Source organism: Nicotiana attenuata, unplaced genomic scaffold (assembly GCF_001879085.1).
Source record: "Nicotiana attenuata strain UT unplaced genomic scaffold, NIATTr2, whole genome shotgun sequence".
Taxonomy (NCBI): Eukaryota; Viridiplantae; Streptophyta; class Magnoliopsida; order Solanales; family Solanaceae; genus Nicotiana; species Nicotiana attenuata.
The window spans coordinates 73,092-82,333 of NW_017672262.1; positions in this window are offsets into that span (position 1 = coordinate 73,092).

The following is a 9,242-nucleotide window of genomic DNA, read 5'->3' on the forward strand; positions in this document are numbered from 1 at the left end:
TTTTAGTACTCCATTTTTCATGCAACTATTATTTGAAATTGACAATTATTCATCCAATATTCTTATTAATTAAACGATAGACAAGAAACATTACTGCGTCACAAGGATCCGATCTATATATATGATATCGCGATCGCCTATACTTTATCACATGCAACTCTGATGAGTTTGTCTATCAAAATATTTATTTTAACTACAAAACTTTAGTTGCAGATTTGGAAAAAATATAAATATGAAGTGATAAAGACTTCTTTGCAAATGAACAGTTCAATCTTATATGCATATGTAGATCTCATTAATTATGTTGCCAAATATGGCCCTACAATTATTTTCCACTTCTGATCTGAACAACCGTGTCGATCTGCATTATTATATTATCGTTTGCCACTTTTCATTAATCATATAAAATATATCTCAGTACAATTTTTTCCTCATTTGGATAAGCACCTTAAAACATCTGTCAAGTTAATCGTTAATTTCATTTGGTTATCAGAAATTAATAGGGAATTAATACGTTTCTTGGGATTTTTTTTGCTACGAACAAATATTGTATCTGTCTGATCAATTTAATATCTAAACATGTCAATCGTTTGTCTCATGTTATATTAACTTAATTTTAGCGCGAAAAACCCATCAAAGTAGCTTGCTATTTGTGCCTTTCGCGCTCACCTAAGCATTGACCAACGCTTATACACCCAGGGGCGAATTTATAGGAAAGATTATGGGGCACATGAACCCATGGTCAGTGGCGGATCTAGGATTTTTAAATCGTGGGTGCTTAATTATTTTTTATCTAAAAATTACATTTAAGACTGGGTGCTCAAGTAATACATTTGTATGAATTACTAATTTTTCTATATAAATAATAGTATATGGCTCCAAAAGTAATGGGTGCTTAAGCACCCATACCCTATAACATGCATCCGCCCCTGCCCATGGTCTTTCCACAAAATTAGATATTTTATGTACATATTTTTTAAATTTGTTATAATATTAATTTGTTGGCATCCATGGTCAAAAAAGGCTAACTGATGCACTTGGTTGAAGGGTGAGTTAAATACTAAGAGGAATACTTATCAATTCTTACTTAATCCATTTTTTCCTCCTTTTTTTAGCAGTGCATCCATATACTAGAAATACTAGCTAGATCTGCCTCTGTGTACACCCCACCAGAGCCGAAGCCAAGATTTGGAGCTTATGAGTTCGGGATTCGAGTTTTTTTAAATTTTATTGACTTCTAATTAATAATTTATACATTCAATAGATTTCTTAATATAAAATAGAGTTTGATTAAAGTTACTGAATTCAACCGAAACCGAAATCTGAAGGGTAGCTCCGCCCATGCACCCCACTTGTTATTTCTTTTGACTATTAGAACTAGGGAAGAAAACATCTAGCAATAAGGGAAAAGACATTGCATAATTATATTGAGCTATAATAACTTTTTGGCTTTTGGGGTGGTAGGAGTTAGTTGCTATCATATCATAACAAGAATAGGTAAAAAGATTATGACAAAATTAAAGATAGAAATGATTTTATTTATTACTAAGAAAGCCCTGTGGTTGTCCTTGTCAAATAACTATAGTTCAATGGAATAAGAACACGTACTCATATAACTTTTTTTTTGTTTCCCATCCGGTGTCCGGTACCCGCATTGGAGCCCGACTATATCCGGATTCGCGCCGCGTAGGGCCCCTTTCGTGGGGAAGCGCTCCCTACCAAGAATTTTTCCATACCCAAGGCTCGAACTCGAGACATCTGGTTAAGGAAGGAGCAGTCTCATCCACTGCACCACATCCTTTGGTGGTCGTACTCATATAAGTGTATATCTAGAAAATGGCCTTACTATTAATTAAATTTCAGTCCTCCATAGGCCATAGCAGACATTCTTAACTGAAAGACAAATTCTTTTTCTTTAATTCGTAAAGCAATACGAAAAAATTAAAGCATTTATAGCGCCAATTTATGAATAGACACTTAACAGAATCCAGGATTGAAGAATCTTAATTCATTATATTTTTTTAAATGAATACGATATTATTCTAATTTTTTTTTTTTTTTGTAACATATATAGTTCAAATGCGTATTGTTTCTAAAAATAGGATATTATTAAAGTAAGAAAATCCGTAACAACTGTATGAGAATTTTTAGTCCTTTAGGTCAATAAAGTTCCACTCTCTTCCATCTGAACTTTAATTTTTGAGAATATATTCAATTTCCAATAGCCAATTTACTTAATATTCCCATTTCAAAGAGTTAAATTAACTGAGGTTTTTTTTTAACTCTCTTTCACAATAATTTTCTTTTTAGATGAATTGTCATCAATTATAATTGTAGATTAGAAGTCAGTGAAATCACTGCCACCTTACATTTCCTCCCTTTACTTCATTACTTGTTGTAGGTTGATTATCTAAATTGAACAGAAAGTGGCTTTGGCTCCATTCAAATATAGTGTTTTTTCTACAACATCTTGTAGGGACACAAGGTTCCAGATCTATGCCTAATTTTCCCCATATTTCTTCTAACAAATAACAATATGTTTGTCCTTTTCTTTTTCATACTTGCTCTTTTTTGTCATATAAACTTAAGGTGAAGCGGTTGGCCGTGGTAGGTACGAGGAGAGGTAGAGGGAAACCTAAGAAGTATTGGGGAGAGGTGATCAGGCAGGACATGGTACGACTGCAGATTTCCGAGGACATGGTCCTTGATAGGAAGGCCTGGAGGTCAAGCATTAGGGTTGTAGGATAGGGGTAGTAGAGCTCTCCTTACTTCATACCGGGGGTGAGGCGGGGATGGATTAGGGTTGATCTTAGATGGCTTGCAGTTTATGTTGAACCCACACTATTCTTGCTGTTTATCTTAGCCCCGGGCCTCAGACTCTGATTACTGTTATTGCATGTCATTCATCTTTTGGTTTTTATGCTTCTGTTACTATAACAGGTTCTACTGGAGTTACTAATGAATTCTCTTTTCTTGTTTTTTATTTCCGTCTTTCTGAGCTGAGGGTCTATCGGAAACAGCCTCTCTGCCCTATCGGTGCAGGGGTAAGGTCTGCGAACATTACCCTTCTCAGACCCTACTATGTGGGATTTTACTGGATAGTAGTTGTTGTTGTTGTTGTAAACTTAAGGTGAAGTTTTTTTTAATGTCTTTCAATAAGTTAATCGTTAAAGTTATTGCCCTATTAAAATAAAATAAAATAAAAAGAAAATCAAGCAAGCAGAGAAAAACATTGTATTTAGTAGGAAGTAGATGCTCTCCTACCATATTCACAACTTGATACAAATGATATTCATTTAAGAATTTGAAAGCAGAATTGTCCTTGTCAAACTTTCGTGGCACTGAAATAAGAGCAATTACAACTACATGAACAAGTAAATGACCTTGTTATTCAATTTTGGTTGTCCCCAATAAACGTGATTACGTGAAAGATCATTATTTTCCCTTTTAATACGCTTAGTTAACTAATCTTAATCTCTTATTTCAATATGTCACATCCATTTTTACTTGAATATTATGAGAACATGATTGTCAATAACCAACTTATTAACCACCAACGGATGTGATTGAATGATAAAAGGTTCATCCACCGTTAATTGGATTTCTTAAACATATATGTTCTAGAAATGAAGTCCTTTATAATATGAGGCACTAAAGTTCACTATAGACGGCATCCTACAACATGAATTCAAATTAGTCGGGTGTATAATTTTCAGACATCATGTTAACAACAACAACATACCAGTGCAGTTCAACAAGTGGGATTTGGAGAGGGTAGAGTATTGTACAAAGTCCTCACCCCTACCTTTAAGAAAGTGTTTGACCAAAAAGTGCTAAGCTTTTCGTTAAACCAATTAATAATAAAAATGGAGGGTAAATCTTAGCCAAACATAATTAACTCTAGATCTAAGGGTATTGAGTACGAGAATCGAATGAGATTAGGTTTATATAACACTTTGTAGAATGATTTAAAGACATCAAACGTAGATAATAAGCTTACATCTTTGATACATTGATCCATACGTGTAAGAGCAAAGAAGATAAGGAAGGAATGTCGTTGATAACTACGAGATCTATCTTTATTGATTCAGCAATGAAGATTACAAAGGTTTATAACCCAAAATCTAGGCTTCTACTTTGTTGTTGAAGGTCTCCTCCAAATTGTTTCATTCCTTTTTCCCCTCTGGACCCCCCCCCCCCCCTTCTTGCTTTCTCTTCTCATATATTGCAAATCTTCCCCTTTATCCAACGGTCTTTAACCAGCATACCCCTTCTCGACTATATTCTTCTTTACTCGCAAGTGTTATGGCATATATTCTGCCGTGCAAGCCTTTTGATGGCTCGATCTCGGCAGTAGCCGAGACATTCGTCGCCATTACGCCTTATGGGCACGACTAGAGCTTGGTCGACCCCTTACCACTCTTTTTAACGATAATCCATTTGTGGCCAGATTTTGACCCATACAGTTAGTCCTTCCGCCCGTTGGGGTCAACTCTTGGCGACCTCGATGGGCGGATTCTGTTGATTCGAAAGTTAGGACAAATCTTACCATTACGCGAGGAACGAGGTCCTTATGGCGAGTAGCGACGTGATGCTTCAAGAATTTCATTGGACCGTTACGTCAGTTCAGAGTTGGGTCGTCACATCAATTCAGGATATCATGAATGCTTATTATGCGTTATCATGGCGCACGTTTCCCAGGCACCGTATCATTTCCTGTGCCCCTTTCGTTTTCTGATTGGCGGCTCTTGGTTTTCCCGCTCAAGGCCTTTATGTCTCTATAAATAAGGGAGAAACCCTTTATTTGATTGTTGCGCTTTTCGATTATTTAAGAACTTTGCAAACTTCCTTCCCCTTCTATAGCTTTTCATTCTTCTGATTCCGCTAGAGTTCACTGTAATCATTACCCCTTTTTCCTTCGTCATTCTTGTTTATTTCGATCAAAGAAGAAAAATGGTTAGCGCTTCTTCCCAGACTAATAAAGCTGTTGAAGCTCTGGTGCCAGAAAGTGATGTGTCCCTACTCGAAGAGGGAATGGAGGTGGTGGAAGACGAGGGGTTCCCGACGGTGGATGAGATAGTCCCCCGCCCGGGGAAGATGAGGACTGATTTTAACAGCCCTATCAAAAATGAACCGGAGCCCATTCCTTCCACTATGGATGATGCGACGATCATGGCGCTCAAGGCCAAGTGGGAATCCCCGCCCATATCGAAATGGTACCGGCCGGGAAGGATATTGTACATTTGCACCGCCCGAGATACTGCGCGTTTTACACGTATACCTTCGTTATTGGGTACACGCTTCCCCTTCCCTCTCTGGTGGTGGACTTCTGCCGCTTCTATGAATTGTGCCCGGCTCAACTCTCTCCGTATGCGTACAAGCTCTTTCTTATGCTCATCAAGTACGTGGAGCTGGCCGGCCGAGGAATTTCCCTAGGGCACATGCTTCATATCTTTGCCCCTTATTTTCTTCGGGGTACGATAAATCCATATGCGCCATTGAGGAACCAAAACTTTGGTGGTGAAGATGGACGATAAGGCCAATCGCCGCTTTTGGGAAAGCTACTTCTATGTGCGGACAGAGCACCTTGTGGCGAACTCGGCAGGGTTTCAAGAGATGTGGAACTTCGCTCGTAAGTTTTTCCCATGTTTACTTTGTGATTCTTCTTAAGATGGTCGTCGATTGTCTTTCTTTTAGCGACTTTGCTGAGGACTTGTTTTTTTGCTTTTGCAACCGAGAGACTACCTTCCCCGCTAGTTGCGGTTATCCCGAGTGGGTGAGCGCAATTCTCCCCCACACGGTGGGGATTCGTGAGTGGGCGCCCTTCCATGAGAAGTTTAAGCGCAAGCCTCTTACTGGTGAGTCGGTTTGTTGTAGCTTCGCTTTGTTCTCTGCTTTCATAGTTTAACCTTGTCATTATATGGTCTAATCTCTCCTTGTTGATAGGTCGGAGAGTGCAAAGGATGAGGGCTCCTCCGCTTGCATTCCGTCAACCGGCACCACCTGCCCGGCCTGCGCCGAGGGCTGCTGCCCGGCCTGCACCAAGAGCTGAAGCCGTGCGCGCGGAGGCTACTCCTCAGCCAGAGACTCCAACTCCCGCAGTCCGTTCAACGGGCGAATCTTCCCGCGTTGGTAGTGGGGAGGCCCCGCCGAAGAGACGACAGATAGTGTTGGAAGAGGCTTCTCCAGTCGAAACATCTTCGAGGGGCGACCTTGCCTCGGCGGTGCCCGAAACTAGTGGTGGTGCCAACCCGACCGCGGAGGCAACGCCTGTTGTGAGCGATCAAGGGGCTAGTGTGACGGAGAGGCGTAGTTCCGAGGCTGCCATTACTATTTCGGGCGGCCCTTCGACATTTCGGAAAAACCATGCCCCTTCTTCGGCCAATGAGAGGGGGAAAGGTGTCATGGTTGAGGATTATGAATCCGAATCCGACATCGACCTTGAAGACATGAGGATATTCGAGGAGGGCTTTACCCGAACTGTGGTAAGAGCGGAAGGCCCTTCCCGAATACTTGAAATTCCATCGGACCTCAATCTGCTGCAAGACACAGTGGATTTGGTGCCGCAGTTCAATCTTATGTGCTCCACCGCTGAAAGCGGAGCTCTTCAGGATGTCAGCAATTCCGAGTTGTCACGCGGTGTGGCTGCGATGGGCCTAAGGGTGAGTTCCCCTTTGTTTTCTTAGTGTTGTGACCTTTGATTCTACGCTGACTCTTTCTTGTTGTTTTTTTAGACTTACATGCTGGAGGTTGAGAGTGCTCGTAGGGCCGAGACGCGGGCCGAGATCTTTTTGAAAATAACCGAGAAGTATCGACGATATCGCAACATATGCCGGGAGATGCATGAGCAGCTCAGAGCGGGTGCGGGCACCCAATCTATCAGGGAGGAGTTGGAGAGAAGAGATGAAGAACTGATGCGGTCTATCCGCAGATGCAGTGAGCTTAGGAGCAACTTCATGCCAAGGATGAAGAGCTTGAGGTGGGAAAAGGGGTTGCTGTGGAGTGCGAGGACCTTAGGGCGAAGGTATCGTCTCTACGAGCTGAGCTTGAGAAAAATGCTACTAAGGCCGACGCTCTGAGTGCGGAATGGACGGAGAAGGTGGCCGAGCTAGAAAAGAAAGTGGCCGAGATGGAGAGAGCCGAGAACACTCGAGTGTGGGCTTTGGTGAGGGCGGCGGCACTAGAGGATACTATCCGCGTCCTCAAGTATGAGCAGGAGTCTGAGAGAGCGACGACCACGCTAAGGGAGGCCATCTCAAGGAGCGAATTTGTGAACTTGATCGGGACGCTTCGATCTTGGGAGACCGAGTTGCGGCTCTCGAAGTTGAGAAGGCGCAGTTATTGACTCAAGCTCCCCCTGAAGATTCTGCTTCGGCCACTGTTCCCCGCCGCCTGTATGAGCTATGGGGCCATGCCGAGACCCAACGTGATATATACAAGGGTTTATGGGAGGCGAGGAATGTTCCAGAGGCCGCCTTTGAAGATGCTCGGACGAAGGCCCGCGAGGCTCGCACTGCCTGTGGTTACGACCCTGCAACACCGGAGGCCGGTGAAGGCGTTGATGTCATGGATGGGTTCCCTTCTGATGATGATGATGATGTTAGGGAGAACGGCTGTGGGGATGACGCTGAGTGAAGATTTTGCTGCAACCTTTGTACTTAGTTTTTTTTTGTTCTTTTGTTGTTTATTTTCATCTTTTTCCCGAGGGCCTGCTTCGTCCTTTTGTAGGGTGCGGTTGTCGAGCATGTATATTTGAGCATGTAACCCATTGTAAATTCGAGCGAGGTCAAACTTTCCTTTTGTTTGGCGATTGGCGATGGTCGTAAGGGTGTTAAATTCGAGCGAGGTCGAAATTGTAACCGGCTGTAAATTCGAGCGAGGTCGAACTTTCCTTTTGTTTGGCGATGGTCGATGGCCGTAAGGGTGTTAATACGAGCGAGGTCGAAATTGTAATCCATTGTATTATTTTTACTGGAGAACATTGCTCGTCGCCGCATTCTTTACACGTGTGTCGGGGCAAATCCCGGTTTGCTCAATTTTGCTTTAATTGGAGAATATTGTGCGTTTCAGGGGTGAGTCCCAGTTTGCCTAACTTTGCTTTCATTGGAGAATATTGTGCATTTCGTGGGTAAGTCCCTTGTTCCGGAGAATGTTTCTCAATAGTCGACCAGTACTGAACCGTTTTCGTTATTTGTTTGCGAGATGGCATGGTACGGAACCTTTCCCTGGGGTGTTTTGGTGGCGTTCGTTCCTTGTTCGCGTACCTATGAGAGTGCTCGTGTTCCTGTTCTGAACCAACAAGAGAGCGTGATAAGTTAAACCCAAACGAAATTGCCTTACCTTGGCCTGGAAAGTCGGTGAAAGGAGGAGCGGCGCTGTAGGGTCGCTCGCTTCGCCTCGTACCCGAATGATGGTTTTCAGATTTGGCAGCCGTGTTCGGTTTCGTCGTTAATTGCGTCTAGGCTTCTCGTGGGTGGGACTTCCATGCCTGTTGGGGTATCGAGACCGAGTCCCAGTCCGACCCCATCTGATATGCGCAAACAATAAAGGAAATATGTCATACTTTGTTCATAAATTATCCAGTGCGTGTGGGTACGAAAATAAGGCAGGATATGCCCGCTATTTCAAAGGGTCACACAATTGGCTATCATCCCTTCCTAAGGGGTGTAAGTACAGGCCGGTATATAAGGTGAATACGTCATATGCATGTTTAAAGTAGAATCACGGTCACAACAGGTGAGACGTGGGTTTTGCATAGGTATCGGTCACAATTTCTATTTTATGTGGAGATCTGACCTAGATTGGTATGGTTACCTCAAAAGCTTATCTACCATTCTTTTCGAGTTGGTATTTGTACCGAGATGGTGAGGTTATGGTAGCCTTGAAGTAATACTTAGCTGGTTCTAGATCTAAAGAAAACTAAAAAATTTGGCTAAGAAATCCCCATATACGGCGTCAAAATTGTTTGACCAAAAAGTGCTAAGCTTTTCGTTAAACCAACTAATAATAAAAATGGAGGGTAAATCTTAGCCAAACATAACTAACTCTAGATCTAAGGGTATTGAGTACGAGAATCGAATAAGATTAGGTTTATATAACACTTTGTAGAATGATTAAAAGACATCAAACGTAAATAATAAGCTTACATCTTTGATACATTGTTCCATACGTGTAAGAGCAAAGAAGATAAGGAAGGAATGTCGTTGATAACTACGAGATCTATCTTTATTGATTCAGCAATG